At 48.5% G+C, this 21,491-nt stretch overlaps 1 protein-coding gene across 2 annotated transcripts in view; it reads left to right on the top strand.

The window, feature by feature from the left end:
• The window catches only part of IFT122 (intraflagellar transport 122), a 1,464,758-nt gene that overhangs the window by 1,442,859 nt on the left and 408 nt on the right, over positions 1-21,491 (top strand). The window lies entirely within an intron of this gene.

Genomic DNA, 21,491 nt, shown 5'->3' with positions numbered 1-21,491 from the left:
GGTTGGGTGGCAAAACGTATCCTTGTCCCCCTTTTCCAGGCCCTGGGAGCTTACCCGAGTGAGGTGAGCTCCTAACCTGGTTGTGTCTTGGCCACGCTTCCTTGGGTTACTTATACCCCTTCCCCCTTTTGTTGTGCTGTTGGGGGCCGGCTTCTTCCTGTCCTCCCCCCTGCTACTTTCACACCTGGTCTTTTCCTGTTTGGCGTTTCCTGGGGAACGCCGAGGGTGGGGGCGCCGCTCTGGCTGCCCCTCCCTTTTTGTTTTCCCGCCGGTTGTCTCCCCCCACCCTGCACCTAACTCCCCAGGCCCTCCATCGTGTTGCACTTCGTGCAGCACGGGGCCTGTGGCATAGGCTGAGTAGTGTGGGTTCCCCCCTGCTCTTGTCCCTGTTGTCCTATGCCCTGACCCAGAAATGATAATGCACACACAGTTATGTATTGTGGAAAATTTGGTGGCCGTAGGCCTGTTTATTTTATACAAAATTAACGCTACACACTGGTTATGACGACTGTACAATAACCAACGCTTTTTGGGCACCTCGTGTCCAGGGGTTGGGATGCCCACCTTCCTTTCGACTACATTTCGTTGCCCTGCGGCATTCTTTCCTGGACACGTGCCGCCACACCTGAGGGGTCGTTTGTCTACACCGCTCAGGTCCCCCCAAAACAGCGACCCTACCGCCACCCTATTTGCAACCTGTGCCGCCAATGCTTGAAAAATGTTGTCCGAAAATCTCCCCAAGCCCTTATTGGACAGGTGTACCCCATCCTGGTGGAACCAGTCGGGGTCGTTCTGTGATAGCCCATGTCTTATAAAATGGAGTCCTGTGCTCCTGCAGAACTTCTCTACTGCTTTGTTCAGTTTTTTCCGTGCCGTCTCAATAGCCTGCCTCTTGTGAGCCCCGTACCAGATTCTGCGGGTTATGATCTCTGACATAAAAATTTCAGTTTTACCCCAGCAATGAGCTATCGCCCTTAGTGATTCACACATGTTGCGCATTAGCTCGCCCCGATTTGTTTTGACCAAGTCGTTTCCCCCGAGGTGGATGACCAAATACTCGGGAGGGTCCCTGAACCCAATCAGATCTGACAGCCTGTCGTGGATGTCCTCCCAATGCATCCCTGGGAGGCCCCACCATGAAGTTATTGTCCGTTTGAAATGCAAACCCTCTCTGTAGTCCTCGATCCACCTGCCTGCTCTTGTCACGAATGAATGGCCGACTATCCATGCTGACTTGTAGGGTGTTTTGTCTGTATGGAAATGGGAAATGAATCATATCATGTTTTCACGCACATATCTTTTGATACATTGTGATTTCCACCCCCCAATTCTCTTTACTCCATCTGCCCCCCGGCCCCCTGCCCATGCTGATGTGGCTGCCCCTATTCTGAAGGAGTGGGTCCCGAACTCTGCCTTGTCCCATCCCGCCTTTGCTATGGTTTTCTTCAGTACTGCCTGGAATTGATATCTGCTGAGGGCGCTGCCGTTCCTATGTATCAATAGCTGCCCCCCTACTTCCGGGCGCACCTTGAGAAATTGTTTTGTGATGCACCTCGGGCAATGCTCTCTTTCCTTGATACAATTTAGCTCTATTGTCCGCCCTCTCCCCTCTTGGTCTGTTTTCGACTTCCTTAGTAGTATTGCCATTCCTTCGGCCCTTATGCAGATGTCGCTCTTTGCTAAGCCATCCCCTGCCGTTGTGTTACGCGCTACTAGCTCTCCGACCCTTAGTGCCCCATAATATGCTAATGCAAACGCTGCCCTAAACAGTTTGATCTCGTAGCTGTCTTTACATGTGCTGTGCAGAAGTTTCAACAATATCGTCACCTTTGCAAAATTCAAGGGCCTCCTGCTGTCAGGTATCTTTCCTTCTAACCTTGCCCACCCCTTCATTGCGTATTTTATTCGTGAATTTGTTGTCGGGTCTGCTATCCCGGCCACCTTTGCCGTATATGCTATTGCTGCCAGATGTGCTGCCGCCCAACTTTTCCTCTTTCCTTGCGAAAAAGCGGTCCCCACAAATTCACATAACATTGCCACTGTGATGTCCCCCACCTTTTTTGCCCCCGTTTCTCTTAACACATTTTTCACATGCTTTTTGTATTGCTCACCAGTTCTGTATGTTATGGCGTTTCTGGCCAATTTTTCGACTGTCTGCTCCTGTGGTTTCTCCTCCTCTTCTGAGCCAACCTTGTAGTTGACCGTGCTTCCTCCCATTCTTCCAGAGGTACCCATGCCTTCTTTGGCGTGGGCGTTTGTGTCCTTCTTGCATCTGGGCGCAATTCTCTGAACCTGGCCCACTGAAAGCGAGATAAGGCGTCAGCGACCACATTTGCTTCACCGGCGATATGTCTTGCCTTTAAGCTGACATTATTCATAAGACAACTCAGGGTTATAGCCCTCATTATTTCCAGCACCAGTGGGCATGAGGCGCTCCCGTTATTTATGACATGCACTACTGCCATGTTATCCGACCATACTTTTAATTCTTTGCAGCTCAGCTCCTTTTCCCATGCGCATAGCGCTACCCATATTGGGAATATTTCTAACAATGTAATATTACTAGTCCATGCTGCTTTTTGCCATGCTTCTGGCCATTCTTCCGCACACCATTCCGTACCTAGCATTGCGCCGAAGCCGAACCCCCCGGCTGCATCTGTGAACAATACCCTTTCGTTCTCTTCGTTTATAGGTGTGCGCCAGATTACTTAGCCATTGAAGGACTTTAAGAATTCTGCCCACACCCCCAAGTCCCTTTTTATTCTTTCCCCAATTCTTACCCTGTGGTGTCCTTCTTTGGCCCCTCTTGTCCTCTGTTCTACCCTCCTCTGGAATATCCTACCTTGCGGTATGATTCTTCCTGCAAAGTTCAGTTTTCCTGCCAGTGATTGTAGCTCCTTTACGGTAGCCTTGTTTCTCCCTTTTAGGTCTTTGATCTTACTTAATAAGTCTGCTACCTTTTCTTCTGGGATCCTGCATTCCCCCATTCGTGAGTCTATTTCGATGCCTAGGAATTGTATTGTTTGTGTTGGGCCCATGGTTTTTTCTTCCGCTAATGGGAAACCCCACACTTTCGCCAATGCTACGAATTTCTGCAGAGTATTTTGACATTGTTTGGAACCATGTGGCCCCACGAATAAAAAGTCATCCAGGTAGTGTACTACCTGCGCCCCTTTACATTCTTTTGTAAGTACCCAGTGTATGAATGAGCTTACTTTCTCAAAATACGCACATGAAATGGCGCAACCCATCGGGAGGCACCTGTCCACAAAGTATTTGCCCTCCCACTGCATGCATAACCACCTCTGTGACTCTTCTGTTACTGGTAAAAGGCGGAAAGCCGACTTTATGTCAGCTTTTACCATCCATGCTCCCTTTCCTGCCTTTCTGACTATGTGTACGGCTTCCATGAAATCTGAGTAACTGACTGACACTGCCTCCTTGTTGATGCCGTCATTAACTGAGGCCACTGTTGGGTATGATAGGTGGTGAATCAGCCTAAATTCACCTGCCTCTTTTTTTGGAACTAAACCGAGTGGTGAACATATGTACTCTTTAAATGGAGGAGAACTGTAAGGGCCTCTGATCCTCCCTAGCTCGATTTCTTTGCTGATTTTCTTGGTTACCAACCCTTTGTTTGCTAATGCTGATTTCAGATTTTTGGGCATGTTCGTAGAACCGTGTCCGTCAAACGGGATCCTAAAACCTTCTCGAAACCCTTGCCTAATCGTTTCTGCCATTTCTTGATCTGGAAACACCCGTAGCCATTTCTCCATTTTTTCTATCTTCACTGGGGTGACCCCTTTCTCACTTACCCTATTAGTTCCGCTTCTCTGACCCCCTGTACTTATTGAATGCTGTTCTCGTGCATTTAGTGGTAATATGCTCCCCCCCACAATTCTCGCATTTGTGATTGAATTTGCATTTTTTTCCCCAGCTGCATGGCACCCCCTTCTCGAAATTTCTGCATTGCCCCTGCTGTGTTCTTGGACCCCCATTCTCTCCCTTGCCACCCCCTTGTGCTGTTGGTGGTATGTTGTTCTGCCAACTTCTCTGTGCCTCGTACTGCCTGCTCCGAAAATTCTGCTCGCTGGCCCTGTCACGACTACTATCGAACCTCCTGTTGCTGTATCTGTAATCGCTCCTATAATCGTTGTACCCATACTGTCTTCTGTAATAGCTGCCTGTATTAGACTGTTCTCTGCTGTCCCATTTCTCTTTTAATACATTAAAGATGTACAGATTGTAATTCTCTTCGTCCCACCCAATATCCGGGAAACAATCCATCTCTTTCCTAAACTCATGATCATACTCTTTCCACGCATCACCCCCAAATGCTTTGTAAACTTTCAGTACACTCTGCTGATAGGTGACTAGCGATGGGCCGTCCTCAGGGAATTTCTGCAAAATGATGGACGACATTATCTGGAATGCTGCTGTCCAATTGTCAAAGTTCCTTGTCACTGCTGATCTTTTCAATAAACCTTTTTCGTCCTCCTTTATGTCCTCTTTTGCTATATCATGGCCCCTTTTCTGTACATCTAGCAAGGTAAATATGTCTATCAACTCTTTTCTCCATATTTTTTCTTTAACTTTGTCGCTAATATGCCAGGCTTGTGCTTTCAATGACCGCCCTTGTGCATCTTTGCCTATCGTGGGTCTCCCATACTTTGTCATATTTGTGGCTGGCTCGGTTACCGTTACTACGGCAGGCGCTGGCGTTGCTATAGGGTCTGGGCTTTGGGGAAGCCCCGGTGTTGGGATGGTAGCCCCGCTGTCTGTTGGCCCCTGCCCCCCTGCCCCCATGCCCCCTCCTGCCCTGTCCTCTGTATTTCTTCCATTACCTATTACCCCTTTCTTTTTCACCCAGGCTCGCAGGTGGTCTCTCCCTTCATCATCACTACTTTCCCATTCTGATCCCAGGTTATCTTGCTCTCTTTTCTTGGCTCTGGGCGACATACCCTGAGCCCTTAAGCATTTGACATTCGCATTTAATACTTTAATCATTTTGCTAATATTGTTATTTAATTTTACGATACCTTTGTTTTTTTGCTTTTTCTTAGGCCTCTCTGGCTCTTGCGACTCTTCCGCCACTTCCTCTTGCCCTCTTCTGTCCTTGGGGTACCGCGGCTTCCTCGTCGCTGTCCGTGGAATCCTCTAGCAGCAGGGGCGACATTGCCCTAGCCCTTTCTTCCTTTTGCATCACATCCAGCACCCATTTGGCCCCATAGTCTTTTTCTGCTTTTTTGGCCCATGCGCTGAATTCCTGCGCTCTTCTTGTTCTTTCTTCCGTCATTCCCAACTTTTGCCTCTTCTGGCTTTCTTGTAGACTCTCCCTTGTTCCTCCTGTCTTGTTTCACTGAGCCCCTGTCTGGCTTCCCGTGTTGCCTGTTACTTCCTTTTTTCCGGTGTTAATTGTTTCCTGGGCAACGCTGCCCTACTCAGCACGGACTCCCGCTTCGTGCTGTTTGTTTACACCGGTATGTACTGCTGCTTTAAAGATTACACGGCGTGTCCTTTGCCCCGCCCCCTAGGCGCAATGACTCTTCTGCGACCTTTCTTTTCCTCTCTCCGCGGGTGTAGGAGGCGCCCGCTTCAGCTCTCCGGCCCTCCTACTTGGCGACGTGTTGCCTGGCCTCTCCCGCTTCTTCCGCCGGTTAAGCTGCCTGCTCTTCCCCGATGACTTCTGCAGCGGTCTTCTTCCGCACCTCCGACTGGTTGTGTTGCAGCTCCGGATTCCCAGGTACGAGGCCGATGGTTCCGCTTCTCGTCTTCCGGGGTCCCGCTCTTCGCTGATGGATGTCGCCCCCGAGCCGAGGATTCCCAGGTACGCAGCCGATGGTTTCGCTTCTCGCCTTCCGGGGTCCCGCTCTTCGCCGATGGATGTCGCCGCCAAGGCGAGGATTCCCAGGTACGCAGCCGATGGTTCCGCTTCTCGCCTTCCGGGGTCCCGCTCTTCGCCTGATGGATGCCGCCGCCAAGCAGAAGATTCCCAGGAGCGAAGCCGATGGTTCCGCTTCTCGCCTTCCGGGGTCCCGCTCCTCGCCGATGGATGTCGCCGCCAAGCAGAGGTTTCCCAGGAGTGAAGCCGATGGTCCTGCTTCTCGCCTTCCGGGGCCCCGCTCTTTCGCCGATGGATGTCGCCGCCAAGCAGAGGTGGGTCCTCCTTCTTCCGCTCCTCCTACGCCTTGTTCCTTTGTTCTTCCCGACACTTAAGCCCGCAGAGGCGAAATTGACCGGGGAACCGAAGACACGGACTACGCATAAGCCCGCAGAGGCAAAACGTATCCTTGTCCCCCTTTTCCAGGCCCTGGGAGCTTACCCGAGTGAGGTGAGCTCCTAACCTGGTTGTGTCTTGGCCACGCTTCCTTGGGTTACTTATACCCCTTCCCCCTTTTGTTGTGCCGTTGGGGGCCGGCTTCTTCCTGTCCTCCCCCTCTGCTACTTTCACACCTAGTCTTTTCCTGTTTGGCGTTTCCTGGGAAACGCCGAGGGTGGGGGCGCCGCTCTGGCTGCCCCTCCCTTTTTGTTTTCCCGCCGGTTGTCTCCCCCCATACTGTGCCTAACTCCCCAGGCCCTCCATCGTGTTGCACTTCGTGCAGCACGGGGCCTGTGGCACACGCGCCGCCCCGAGCAGGCTCCCAGCACCAGCCGAACGGTACGAGCCGGCAGGGCAGGGTCCCCACACGCGCCCAGCCGCCCCAGTTAGCGCGCCCCTCCAGCTCCAACCACAGCGACAGGGGAATCCACACGTTGCAGATCGGAGCAAGCCGCCGGGTGACAGAAGATGCCTGACCCGCCGCTCCTCCCCCTCTCCATGGCCGCCAGGGAGCGGACCCTTCTAGTCTAAGTGAGCCCTGCAGGTCCCGCAAAGCCCCCGCGGGGGACAGCAGGATTCTCCCTGCCGTGTCGCACTGCCAGGGAATCAAAGTGACAAAGTCTCGGTGTCCGTCACTGCCGGGCTGCACCACACGAAAAGTGCTCCAAGCAGGGAGCGTTATGGCCCCAAAAGTCTGCAAACTCCATCAGTACATCTTCAATCTCACCCGGGGGTGAAAATCGGACAGAAATTTCCATTTTAAATAGTAATAAATACGTGGCTCGGGCATCTTGAAGCGGAGCTCAGGGGAAACACCGCCGCATGGCGTGCTGCCTAGCCACGCCCCCGGCCCATGTCATTTTAAAGTATCACAACCCGATAGAAGAAACCCAGATCTACCATGTTAATTTACTTGGTGGAGAGGATATCCGGAGGAGACTCCTATGGTAGTAATGGGTAGTCTCTTATCAGAAGAGATAGATGGGTTCACAGTCCCAACAACAAGATATCCAAGCCCTTTTAAATCAGTTCCCTGATGTCTTTAAAGATGAACCTGGAAGTGTAAAAGCAGTATGCCACCATATAAGTACACCCCTGGGGAAAATAAAAAATCTCAGACCATATAGAATCCCTGAAGTGCGTAAAAAAAAAAGCATTGCTTGGGAAGTATAGGAAATGTTGAAGAGTGACATCATAGAACCTTCACAAAGTCCTTGGCCCTCCCAGTAGTCTTAGTGGCCAAGCCAGATCAATTGTGGTTCTGTATCGATTTTAGGAAACTAAATGCGCTGTCCTAATTCGATAACTACCTGATGCCCAGAATTGACGACCTCATCGATCAACTGGGCTCTGCCAGATAACTCTCCACGGTTAATCTGACCAAAAGCAAATGGCAAGTGCCTTTAAATACAGAGGACAGGGAAAAGACTGCATTCTCTACTCCCAGCGCACTGTTCCATTTCAAAGTCAGGAGCCCCTGCCATGTTTCAAAGGCTAATGGTTTGAATCTTACGCCCATATTTAATATTTTGTGGGGCCTACTTAGATGGTATAGTAAGAAATTGTTCGGAAACGGGTTTCTCCAACCTCAGTCAGAGAAAGTGAGAGCAGTACAAGAAACACCTATCCATAAAACCAAGAGATCGAAGGTTTATTCCTAGCTACACCACAAACGTGGCCTGTTTAACCAACAAAATGAACAATGTAGCCCCTCCGAAAATACAATGGGTTAAAAGAGACCAAGCTTGTTTAATACACGAAAGTCAATCTTGTGTAGTCAACCCATCCTAAAGGCCCCAAATTTTAACAAGGAAGTTCGATACTTGATGTATTATCTTAGAACGTTTAGACTCATCACAGATCATTCTCCCCTCACATGGCTCAGCCTCGGAAAGGACACGAATCCCAGAATAATGCGCTGTTTCCTTGATCTTCAACCTTTCTGTTTCAGCGTGGAACACAGAAAGGGGAAAGATTGGGGAAAGGTAGACTTTCTGTCCTGTTTTCCTGTGGAAGCAGAGGAAACCCGCGACATTAGGGTAACGGTATGTGACGAATCCTCTGATGTCGTCCCTTCTCCCATGGTGGAAGCCCCTTTCCATGGGTCGAGGGAGGTGAGGCCGCTATACCCCGATAGTCCCCCTTGGGGTGGTACTCAGCGGGAGCATCTCATTAGGAGGGATCCCCTATGTGTCAGAACTTGATAGTCATGAAGATTATGAAAGCCTCCGTCCCCAAGTACCACAAAAAGAGATACCAATTAACTCGCTGTGCGATCCTTGAAGCCACAGGTAATAGGTACTGAAACGCCGGATCCCTGGAGCGCCGGAACCTCTAAGCCGCTGTAAGGTAAAGAAGCAGTTAGCACATAACCAAGCAAGCAGTAACAGATAAGGACATAAACTATGAATCAATAGACCGCTTACCTAGTGGTGAAAGGGAGGAGACTTTAACCAAACCGTGGGCTCAGGGTGAATAACGTGATGGGCATTCTAGAAGTACCCTCAGTGTGTGGCAAAAGGCGGCAACAGTAGGGTGTAGATGGTTGGTCGCCGCTTTTTTGTAAAAAGTGGCACACACTGGAAATACCTGTGGAGGCACTGTTGTTTTCATCCAAATTGGGTGAGGGAAGAACTTGAAGCGTGGTAGCAGAACTGGGAAAGCCAACAACAGATCCGTGGTCGAGTGTTCCAGAGAGGCAAAAGGTAGCAACAAATCTGAAGGGTATATCCGAAGGAGTCCAGGTACAAAAGTCCGTGGATCGAGATACCGGAAGAGCAGGGATGTAGGCAAACAATCCAAGGAATAAGCAAGGGAAATCCGTAGTCCGTAATCCAGAAAGCCGGTAGTCGAAGTTCGCAAGTACGCCAAACAGTGCTGATTAGAACAGCTGTGAAGCACTGAAGGGCGCGTAATCAGAGCATTTATCCTGTCGCTATGGAAATGAAATCACGTGAGCAGGTCTTCCATATCACGTGATCCGTGGGAATAACACGTGAACGGGTCTTCTGTGTCACGTGATCCGGAACAGATCGTGGTTGCCTGACAACAGGACGCTTAGTCCCGCCTGTTCCAAGGCTCCAGGGAAGCTGCCAGTGAAGGAACAGACGTAAGCGTCCCGGGTGATGATATCTGACGCCAGTCCATGAGCAATGCCAACGGGCACCGAACCGCTGCCGCCCTATTTGAGGACCAGGGGTAGGAGCGGGTATGTGTACGGGAGGGACAGCGGAAGAAGGGGAATCAGAATGCATGACACTATGGGACTTGGGATGACTCTTCGGGGAGAACACGGTATGTATGCAATTCATCTCAACCTCACTCACCCTCATTCCCTTGGCACAGTACACGAGTCCCCCACACTTCCATGTACTTGTGCAGAGTAGATAGTCCAACCCTTATAAGAACCACTGACACGAGGAAGAGTAGGGACTGCTTGCCTGAAGTATGCCGGAAAACTGGGATGAGGAAGAGTCCAGGGAACCCAATGGAGAGTGATCATTTTCATACTGAGATAAAGAAGATATGCAGAGCCAGGAAGAGTGCACCGCGGAACCAAAGTGAACATACTAATCTATACAGACATTGTGGGAGCACAAAAACTAAGCAGGGACTCATGATATGGTCAAACCCTCCCTGGAGGTACCGCCAAAGCCAGCACAGTCGAGGCTGGAGGAAAAAGACACATTTGGATGCCGAGGTGCAAGCACAAAGGTTCGGAGCTGGACCAGAGAAGACAGAACACTCGACAAACCAAGAACCAGAAGCTCCTTGTCGTTCCTGCGGTCTGGGCAGCGTGGGAAGCAAGAGCTGCGTTGCCCGGATAAAGATTACATCGGCGGAGCCACCGCTGACTGAATGAAGACCACGAGAGTCAGGGAAACCACACAGCTTACTGTAGGCATCCAAGGAGACCCAGAACCACCATGGACAAGGAGAAAAGGTACACAGGTTGCCGGGGAGGCGTTGGGGCCCGAGAAGGTGGTGGAGAACCCCAAAAGCAGAGATAACCTGAACTGAGAAAATAGAATCTGGGAACCTTATAGAGAAAACAGATCATGTGCATATTGGGAAGAGCCTGAAAATATTGGCAGGAGAGTAAACCAAATCTATCAACGGGAAGGAACAAATAAAAAAACTTGAGTCTTTGACCTGCACCCATACGAGAAAGATAATCCTCTTTGTTCTTCATAGTCACAGTACCTGAAATGGTAGTGAACCAGGTTGACTGTGCCTGAGAAAATCCTGGGGAAGGAACACAATCCCCTATCACTTGTTGAACTTTTTAAGAAGCCTGAGAAAGGACAGGGGAAGGGAGTCATTCCCCCATCACTTGTTGATCTGTCTAAGAAGCCTAGAAAATATCAGCGGAATAAAGACATTCACCCTTCACTTGTTGAATGGTCACACTGAATCTGAGAAGAACCAGAGGGGGGGGGCTCAACCCTCAACCCCTGGTATTGTGAACAGGATAAGTGACTTTGAGAGTCTTTCTTTTCTGTTCTTGCACTTTATGAAGAGACCACTGTACAGGGAGGAGTCCGCCATTCCCCTCAAACTGAATGTATAGGAAATAGACCCCACGCCCCTCAAACCGAATATAGATAGCTTATCAGGATGATGAACAGTCCTGAGTGTGCAAAAATCATATTTGTCGGGCTTAAAAGGGCAAGAAACACATTTTTAGGGGGATGTATATTGTTTGGGGTCATAATATCTTGTGTGATAGAAAGTATGTCAAGTAGTGCATGCTTATCATAAGTTACTAAAAATCTAGATTTAAATTGGAGCAGGTAATAAGTCCTGATCAAGAATAGGTCGATCCACGGTTTTGTGATAAGCTAGGCATGGTCAGGCAATTTCAAAGATAGTGGATTTCTGCTAGTCATGATGAGGTCAGTGGATAACATTTTTCATAGATGTTCATGAAGAGGCCACTGGTGTAGAATGAGTTAGATGAAACCTGTTCAGACTGGGTCTGAGTGGCAGGTAGGCCAACTAATCACAGGCAGGAAAAGGGGTTTTACATTGATCATTGCATGACCTCACTTTTAAAGATTCTATATAAAGGGCTGAGAGCAGAGGGAAGTTGGGAGTTGCAGATTTTTCTTCAGTATGCTGTATGATGTGTCCTGCTTTGTTGAAAAGAATACACTGATGTCTCTTGAAAACCAGCCTCAGTGTCTTGATGTGCTTCAGTCTCCTTTTCCTGATCCCGGGGTGCCAAGACCCAGAAAAGGTATTGAGACTTTCTGTTCACCACCAAAAAGAACTATTGGAACTTTTGCTGTACACATTTTGTAGAATACATGTCCTCACCAAGAGGTGAACACTAACCCTCAGTCCAGAAGAAGGGAGTCATTCTTCTGGACCAAGAAGATCCCCTTGGTTCCATAGTAACTTAAGAGTGTGAGGAACGGAAATAGGTTTCGACACAGGACGGTGGACTACTTTAAAGGGAAATCCTGACAGGGTCCGTAGTATTAGTTGAGGCAGGGAGACCCCTCTTAGAAATAGGGAGAGATAGGGTTTTTATTTTCATAAATATTTTGAATAAAATGTTTTGTCAACCACCATGCCACCACTGTGTCAAAGTCTGTTTTCTACAACCTTACAGCACCTGAATGCTCAGTACTGCAAGGTGGTCGAGAAAGTGGTCAATGTGCTCGGTAACAGTGTTCCATCAAAGCCACTTCAACAATATGAACTAACAGACATTCTCGACCTAGGGCAGCAATCGGGGATAAGGGTTTGGGCTGGTTCTCCTTATACTTTCTGTTTCCAAATAAAAGGGGGAGGGTGCCAACCCATTGTGGACCTCAGGGGCTTGAACAAGTTCCTGTGGAAAGACAAGATCAGGATGGTGATGCTAAGGGAGATTCTACTGGCTCTTCAATACCAGCACTGGCTGGTGTCGATGGGCCTTGAGGACTCTTATTTTCACATGCCTTTCCACAGTAAGCACAGACGATTCCTGAGGTTTGTCATTAGGGATGCCCATTATCAGTTCAAGGTGCTCCCTTTTGGCTTGACCTCTGCACCCAGGTTGTTCACGCTGTGATGGCCCAGGGTCTGGGCGTTACTGGTGCAGAGGCTCCAATTTATTGGAGTAGTCCTGGACACACGAGAGGGGAATGTGTTTCCCCCAGAGGATAGAGTCACCAACATGGCACAGATGGTCAACCTTTTCTAGAACTCCTGCCTTCTGGTGTCTACTTTTCTGCCCCTCTTAGGCCTTATGGCGTCCTATATCTTCCTAGTGTCGGAGGGGAGGCTCTGAATGAGGTCCCTGCAGTGGCTTCTCAGGAGCCGATGGTCACAGTATTCAGGCTGGACAACCAATGTCCTTCATTTGGGCCTCATCACGAGTTGGGATGGTAGCCCTTAAATGTGGCGATAACGCAGTCAATGCCGCATTTAAGGGTTGGCCCAGTCGCGCGTTGGGCAGAAAGTTGGACTTTTGCCACCAGCAAAAAAATCTCCACTTTCCGCCCGCTTTCAGCGCTATTAGCGCCGACGCTAATAGTGCCGACAAACCCCATTGGGTCCAATGGACCCAATCCGGAATGGGGATTTACTGCCTTAACGCTACTCGTGATCCGGCAGTAATAGTGCCGGACCAAGTAGCGGTAATGCTATTTGCGTTTGCGGTATCCCGGCGCAATTGCCGCCGGGATACTACCAACCTGGTGATGATGCCCTAAAATCTGTTGTCAAACAACCTTGCTTGGTGCAGCAACAGGACCAACATGCTGGCCGGAGAGTCGTTTTGGGCACCCTGGGCAGAGGCACACGTGATCAGGGACATCTCCCTGAAGGGTCGGGGGGCCCATTGCAGGTCTCTTCAAGTCAACAGCTATTGGACATGCCTCCCTGGTACCTCAAAAAGCAAGGAAGAGTGAGGACGCTGTTTCTGAATGCTGGAGAACGATATATTTGCCTCAGCGGCTCATCTGGCAGGGGTGGCGAGAACTGGTTGGCGGACGCTCTTGAGCAGGCAGAGCTTGGCCTCCCTTGAGTGGGAGCTTCCTCTGGGTTTGGCGAGAACTAGTGCTTTCAGGAAGGACGACCAATTGTTGGTTGCTTTCTCCAATTCAGGCTTTGTAGAGCTGTTGCCAAGCAGACTATTTCCTGCTGGATTGTGCTCTGCATTTCGGAATGTTAACTAAATGCAGGCAAGAAGGTGCCTTCAGGTCTGGGGGCTCATTCGACGAGACATGTGGCAGCTTCTTCAGCTCTTCAAAGGGGGGTACCAGTAAGGGACAGTTGTCATGCGGCGACTTAGTCATTCCTGCTCACCTTCTCTTAACATTATCATGTGTGCTTTGGGTCGAGGAGTGGTTGAGAGATGATGTTGGGCGCACTACACCCCTTATCGAAATCTTCCGAGCAAGCTGACACTGGATGGATATCTATCTAGATGAGGAATCTGTTGCAGAAGAATCCATAGGAAAAACATTACCGATAAGTCATTTCTCCATCTCTTTTTTTTAAGGAGTATTAAGGCCTCATTTATTTTGTTGGCAGTGTGTCTTGCGTTTTGACACATCCATATAGGAGTTACCAAGTATAACATATCCCTGATATAATTACTGGTTTAAAGCTATACATTGGGCCTCATTATGAGTATGACTGTAAATCTACTTTTTTTCCATTGAATTGGTACTAAATTCATTGACTGTTGCAGCTGCTCGGTTTAGCCGATTTACTGATTTACTGCCCGATTATGAGTGGCGGTAAAGGATTTTTAATCCCCGTTTTTGCAGTCCATAGAATTGCATGGGATTTTTGCAGATTTACAGCAAGTGGTAACATCGCTGTAGTAAATCCACAGATTAATTTGGAGGTAAGGTGGAGGATTTCCCTCCAGTTAAATGCAGGTGGAAAATCCACCACTTCACTTCCAAATTTGGAATTCAGTGTGGTGTGGTAAAGGTTGCAGTCATTCGATTGCCGCTAAAAATATACTGCTCCACCAAACTCATAATGGGGAACCGTGTCTGTCTGTTCACTGTCATACACAGTTTTGTATACAGTAGTTGGAAGAAATTCTTGGGATTATTATGAGTTTGGTGGTATACGATAGAATTGGCGGTAACAGAATTACTGCCATTTTTACCACACTGCCAACATCAGGCGGAATTAGCGCTGGTGCTAATTCTGCGAGTGGAATTACCATGAATATGTCAAATGGTTTCTGCGAGTGGAATTACCATGAATATGTCAAATGGTATTTCTTCTGCATTAGAAGTTGAAATACTGCTGAAATACCATCAAAATCAGCGGTAATTCCACCACAAACACAGTGCAGTTACTTCCACCTAGAAGGTGGAGGAAAATGCATAAAGGTGATGGCAAACAAGTCACAGGTGACCCAATTCACTCTGAGAGACTACATAAGGCTTGTACCTGACCCAAATACACTTTCAACATCCTGACATCAGCTGTCGTTAACTGGGACATGCATGTCTGTGCCATATTTTCTTGCCTGTGGCACCTTCCAGCACACTGTGGTCATGCTGCATGGCATGTTCTAGCCCACTTGTATACAGGCAGTTGCTGGAGGCATTCCTCTGCCATGCATCCTAGCACATTGCCTTGCCCACCACCCTGGCACAGATAAATGCCACAATGGCACAGGTTTACGCAGTAGCCCACATGTCAAACGTGATTGCTGCACTTTATTGCATCAATGTGGCATAGTTTGTCCCCAGGTATCGGAAGAGGCATACCACAGCAGGAAGCAGTTCCACTCCATGAATAGGCTGGTGAAGTGCAACGCTGACCTGACAAGAACATACTGCTGCGCACGCTTCCATGGATCTACCCATAATGTCATGGTCCTCTGTAAAAGCACCCTGCCTGCGCATCAGGGACAGTACAAGTGCCATATAACTAGAGAACCAAACAGTGCCCAACAGTGACGGGCACCCCCGTCCCTTGCACACTATCACAGCTGGAAAACCAACACTAATCTTAGTACTCTCTGTGGTAGTTAAAAAGTCAATTTTCTCTTAACCATGAAAAATTTACAATTACATGAAAGTCTTCACTTTTAATAATAAAGAATAGCTCAACGTGTTTTGGGTGGTACCCTTCAATAGGAGAAAATATAACATAAATCTTCAAGGTATTAAGTTCCAATCTATAATGAAAAATACATAACTTTCAGTGCAATGTGTTCACAATATACTTTTCATCTTAAGAATCTCACACAGTCATCTTATTTTCCAATTTCAGGGTTCAAATCCCTTATATCCTCAAATCTCCAATCCCATATGTTCACTACAAAAGACCAAATCTGAAAATATAAGAGGCATGATCTTATAGAGCATTCAAACTGTATTAACCAAACTGAATAAGGTCAAAAGCTGCTTACCTCTGTCTTCAGAGGGATCACACAAACATGTCCCCAGTTTCTGAAATGGTAAATGATGTAGATAAGTAGTGTATCGAGGGTATCTTACTAAATGCTCAAAGCAGTCTTTCCCCTTTTAAGAAAGGGACACTGAAAGACTTGCCCATGAAGTCTTGTTAAGTGTTTGGGAAATGTTTTGCTTTAAGCAGTATTTTTATCTGTATATAACAAACACTTTCGTTCTTGGTTTTTTAGCTGTAGATTACCACCTACATGAACTACTACTCCCATGCATTATCTTTGATATATCCAAGTCTGCTTGCAGCTTGCTTCGGAATCTTTTTTCATAGTGTTGAGCGTCATGCAGCGTCGAATCATGGTCTTCGACGGCCTCTGTAGCGTCCCTCGTGATGTAGACGCTGGTATATGAAGCATGCGTGCTGGCTATTACCTGTCAGGAATGCCTTCTGGGAACGGTTATGGATAATAAGGTAGGTTAGGTGTGAGGGTTTATTTGTTTTGGGAGTGGGTTTAGGTGAAATGTTAAGGTGTCATAAATATTTGTGCAGGTTTCCTTAAGTTCAGTTTAGTGTATTGACAAGAACCCAAGCCAAGATAGAGGACCAAGTCAGTGAGCTGATTGGCTGGGAATTCTATGGCACGACAAGGAGGCTCATATTATGCCAACAATCTTTACTACTAACATAAATAGCAGCAATACATTTTTTTTGTTTAACAGTAACTTTTTAATTAACCAAGAGTAAAAACACATAGTTCATAAGAACACAGTGAAATAACCCAGTCCAAGATGGAGGTTAGCCAACAGTCCATCATCCAATCAGGATGAACCCACACCCATGAATGTACTTTACTCTAACAGCAACTCGTCTTTCTTTGCTGCTGAGGCACAAGATAAGTCCTTTGTTGCACGCTCGTCCTTTTCTTCATGTGAAGGGTGTTACATTGTTGCTTTGGTTTACATTGTGTGTTAGAATACTTTTGCTTTAGCCTTCGCTCGTGCGAACGTTCATTTCTTTGTGTCTTGTGGCGGCCGCTCGGCGTGAGGCGTTCTACTCCGCCCCAGTCACGCCTTGATCGGCCCCTTTCTGTAGCCTGCCCTCCTCCTGCCCCTCCTCCCACGACATTGCCTCGCCTGCTCGGCGAGGGGTGTGCCACCGCTGCACTGCTCGCGCGTATCCCACTGCATTCATTGTTCGCGCCTGCTCGGCACGTGTGTTGGGATTTCAATTTACTTTACTTCAGCTCGCTTCCGAGCGTTCTGAAGGGCACAATCACGCCTCGTGTGAAAGAAGCTGTTTATGAGCGCAGCGTTCACCTGCCCGGCGTCGCTTGTATACACTCTGCCTCAGATATTTACATATTCCCTGTCACGCGTTGCACACGCGGATTTGTAGGGGATTTTCATTCCCCCTGTGTTGTGCCTGCTTACACCTGGTTTCACCTGCACCTGCCGGTTGTTTATATGTGTATACACACGTTCTAAGGTTTCCACATAATTTAGGTGGAATTTTTTGTCAGGCCTGCTTGGCCTTCACTTTAGTTACAGTGCACTTGGGTGTGTGTGTGTGGTTTTCAATTGATAATGCAGTCTAATAAGGGGACTGAGTTGGTTCCTTCTGTAGATGCCAGTACCCAGGTTAGGGTGGCTTCAAAGAAAACGGATAAGCCCAGCGAGGAAGGTGTAATGAGGAGTTTTGGGGAAGCTTCTGTAGTTCCACCCCCTTCAGTCTCAAGGGTGATCAGGGATTCCATGAGTTTGGCTCTGGGGAACTTGAACTCTACCCTTTCCTCCGCCTTTGACAAGCTGATTAATAAAATTTTGGATTTTCATCCGGGTCCTATTCAAGGACCTTCAATAGCCCCCAGAAAGTGCACTACAAAAACTAAGCATTTGCAAGGGCAAATCAGCCCAGTGTTAAGTTCCCCCTCTTCCCCTGACTCCCCGGTTAGGACCTTAAAGCGTAAGTTTGGGGAGGGGTTGTCTCAGTCGTCTGCCCCTGTTAGGGTGACTTCTACCCCCTTATCGTCCCCTGAGTCCTCAGAGGATTCAGATTCCCCTCCTAAGAGGAGAAAAAGAAAGGTATCTGCTACGGGGATGGCACAATCTGTTGGAGAACAATTGTTAGATGAATGTAGGGTCCCGTTTTTTGACCCTTTCCTCATTCAGCACCCAAGGTCCGCAGAGTGGCGTCCCTCTGAGGCTGTGTCCTCTTTCCTTCACCATTGGATTAGGAGGGCTCTCCCCAATGAGGATAGGAGTAAACTTCGTTCAGAATGTCCCCGTCCTGTTATCCCAGACAAGGTGGCTGTGACCCCCAGCATCGATCAGTCCATGGTGGCCTTTCTGTCCCAAAGGGGTAAGGATCCTAAGAAGGGTGTGGATGGGGTTCGTAAGATCTGTCAGGATAAACATTTGGACATATTGGGACCTTTGACCCAAATTTTCGAATTGGTTGAAGAGGCGGCTATGCATGAGTTGCAAATTGATGTTGAAGCGCTCAGAGCCTGGGTGCAGCGCTCCATTTGCCTGCTCGGCAATGCTAACTCCAGTATTTCCAAGGAGAGGCGCAAGGCACTTCTAAGACGCATTGATCCCAAACTTCAGGATATGGCGGAGGGGGAGGCCGGTCGCAAAGCTCAAGGGAATCTTTTTGGAGACAAATTTATAGGATCTTTCAGCTTACGTCCATACATTCACGGCCTTAGGCAAGGCCCAAACGAATATTAGAAAGGTTTTTGCACCCCAAATTTTTGATAGGGCCGGGCGAGGAAGTACCCGCTCCTCTGGCCGTTCCTCCTTCAGGGGCTCTGCCAGACCTCAGCAATAGGCCTCTAGAGGGGCCCATCATTCTTCCTCTGCTCGAGGAGCGCAGACGACCTTCTATCCACAGAGAGGAAATCAATGGAGAGGTCGAATGGCAGAGGTTCGAGCAGAGCGAGATCTGCTCCAAGTATTGTCTGGTCTCGTAAGGGTTTCTTCCCACAAAGGTTTGGGGGGGAGGTTGGTGCGATTTCTTCATCATTGGGAAAATCTCACAGCAGATCCTTGGGTGTTACAGACAGTTCGGTGGTTTCAGATAAAGTATTACTCCCCTCCCTGTCAGCTTTTTCCCCCTCCACCTCTGGTGTTCAGTCAAGAGAAGCAGAAGTTGGTGGATGCGGAGATCCAAGATCTGGTTTTCAATGGTGCAGTGGTCCCTGCCACCTTCAGGGCTTCTCAGTTCCTCAGCATGATTTTTCTGGTCCCGAAGCCAGAGGAATGATTTCACCCTGTGATAAATCTCAGAGCTCTCAACTCCTTTGTGGTTTACCATCATTTCAAAATGGAGGGCATTCATCTTCTGATGGACACACTGCTTCCCGGGGATTGGATGGTTAAGTTGGATCTCAAAGATGTGTATCTGGTAGTCCCTGTGTTTCCCCCTCACCAGGAGTTCCTTCAGTTCCATTGGGGGGGGGTCGCCTTTGGCAGTTTACCTCTCTCCCGTTCGGCCTGTTTTCGGCCCCGTGGTGTTTCACCAAGCTGATGAACCTGTGATGGCTTTCCTCAGGTCGAAGGGGATCAGGAGTATAATTTATCTGGACGCCATTCTTCTCTTAGCTCAGGATCTTCGGGTTCTACCGGGTCAATTGGATCTGACGATCTCCCTATTGCAGGATCTAGGGTTTGTTCTAAATACAAAAAAGTCCATATTTTGTCCTACTCAATGTATCCAGTTTCTGGGCTTCAATATCGATTCCAAAGAATGCATCCTTCTTCTCCCAGACTCCAGACTTTTGAATATTCGTAAAGAAATCCATCTCATCCTCAGGCTGGGAGTGGTTTCCCTTCGACAATTAGCAAGGGTAGTAGGGATGTTGTCCGCCTCTATTCAGGCTATTTTTCCGGCACCCCTGCATTACAGGGCTCTTCAACGTCTCAAGGGAAGGCACCTGTGCGGGAGCCTGTCTTATGCCCAAAAGGTGAGGCTGAGGCTGGATCCGGAGGCCAGATTGGAACTGGTTTGGTGGCTCAAGCATATGAATACCTGGAATGGCAGAGCGATTTTTGGGCCTTCTCCGGATGTGGTTCTCAAGTCAGACGCCAGCAGATCCGGTTGGGGGGCCAGAATAGGTCAGATATCCACGGGGGGAAATTGGTCGGAACAGGAGAGTCTTCTTCATATAAACTGCCTAGAATTGCTAACGGGTTCCTTTCCGGTCCTTAATGCTCAAAGATCAGGGGAATTGTTGTGTCCTTCTTCGGATGGACAATGTGTCAGCAGTTTGTTACATCAACCACCTGGGGGGGACCCGCTCGAAGGCTTTAGCAGATTTGGCAAGGGAGTTCTGGCATTATTGCCTAGACAGAAATATTCTGCTTCAAGCAGAGTACCTTCCAGGATAAACAATTCTGTGGCAGATTGGAATTCCCGTTACCTTCAGGACAGCAGCGACTGGATGCTGGACAGGAGTGTATTTGCATTGATTCAGTCTCTTTGGCATCCCATTCGCATGACCCTTTTTGCCTCCCGGCTCAATTGTCAAGTTCCTCGGTTTTACAGTTGGAGACCGGACCCTCGGGCTCTGGCCACTGATGCGTTTCTCCAAGATTGGTCAGACCCTCTTCCCTATGCTTTCCCTCCTTTCGCCATGATAGCCAGGGCTCTAGTACACCTACGCAGGCAGCGAACCTCCTTGGTAATAGTGACCCCGTTCTGGCCTCAGGTTTGGTTCCCCGCTCTCCTAGAACTGGCAGTGGACTTTCCTCACCTCTTGCCGTCTCATCCCCATCTCCTGATGGACCTGTGGGGTCGCCCTCACAACCTGGTCCTTCAGGGACAATTTTCCCTTTTGGTTTGGAAGATTTCAGCACTTCCTGGTGCTTCAGAGGTCTCTCGCAGGACTCTATTGGGGGTCATCAAGGATTCCTGGGCAGCCTCCACAAAGGCAGGATATTCATCAGCCTGGAGCCCCTGGGTTAGCTGGTGTTTGGTTAGACACCTCAATCCCGTTTTTGCCCCTACTGTAGACATAGTAAACTTTCTGGTGGAATTGTTTAAGGAAGGTAAAGCCTTTCAGACAATTAATGGGTTTAGGTCGGCGATATCGGCTGGCCATGTTCTGGTTAAGGGAGAACCAGTGGGTAAACTTTTCCTGGTCAGGAAGGCTCTCAAATCAATTAGGGTTAAGGTTCCCCCTAAACCTAGGTATTCTGTTTTGTGGGACGTTAATAAGGTTCTGAACTTGTTTGTAAGGTGGCCTCATAATCCGGAATTATCCCTACAACAGCTTTTTTCAAAGTTAACAATGCTCTTGTGCCTAGTCTCTATTAAGAGAGTCTCTGATATTAGAGCGCTGGATGTGGACAATAAGATGTTCTCGCCACAGGGAGTAACCTTTTTTATTACTAGGAGAACTAAATGTATGATTTCTTCTGTTTCATATCCGGCTTTTCCTGAAAATGATAAATTATGTGTGGTCCATTGTTTGAAATGTTTTGAAGCTAGAACTGTAGAATTTTGTCCCCCAGGTACCTCTCAGCTGCTTATTTCATATCGTAAGCCTTATAAGGCAGTGTCCTCCGCTACCCTGGCTAGGTGGGTTGGACGGGTGATGCAGGAGTCTGGTATTGACATCTCTTCCTTCGGAGCTCATTCAGTCAGGGGCGCCATGGCCTCTAAAGCCGCTCTCCTTGGGGGAGGTTTGGAGCACATCCTTAAAGCAGCTGACTGGTCCAGGGAATCTACTTTTAGGACGTTTTATCATACACAGTTGATCATGTGGTTTTCAATGTGATGCAAGGGCTTTAAA

Source organism: Ambystoma mexicanum, chromosome 2p (genome assembly GCF_040938575.1).
Source record: "Ambystoma mexicanum isolate Mex_15411 chromosome 2p, UKY_AmexF1_1, whole genome shotgun sequence".
Taxonomy (NCBI): Eukaryota; Metazoa; Chordata; class Amphibia; order Caudata; family Ambystomatidae; genus Ambystoma; species Ambystoma mexicanum.
Note: the sequence above shows the minus strand (reverse complement) of the source record. Positions and strands in the feature narration are given on the sequence as shown.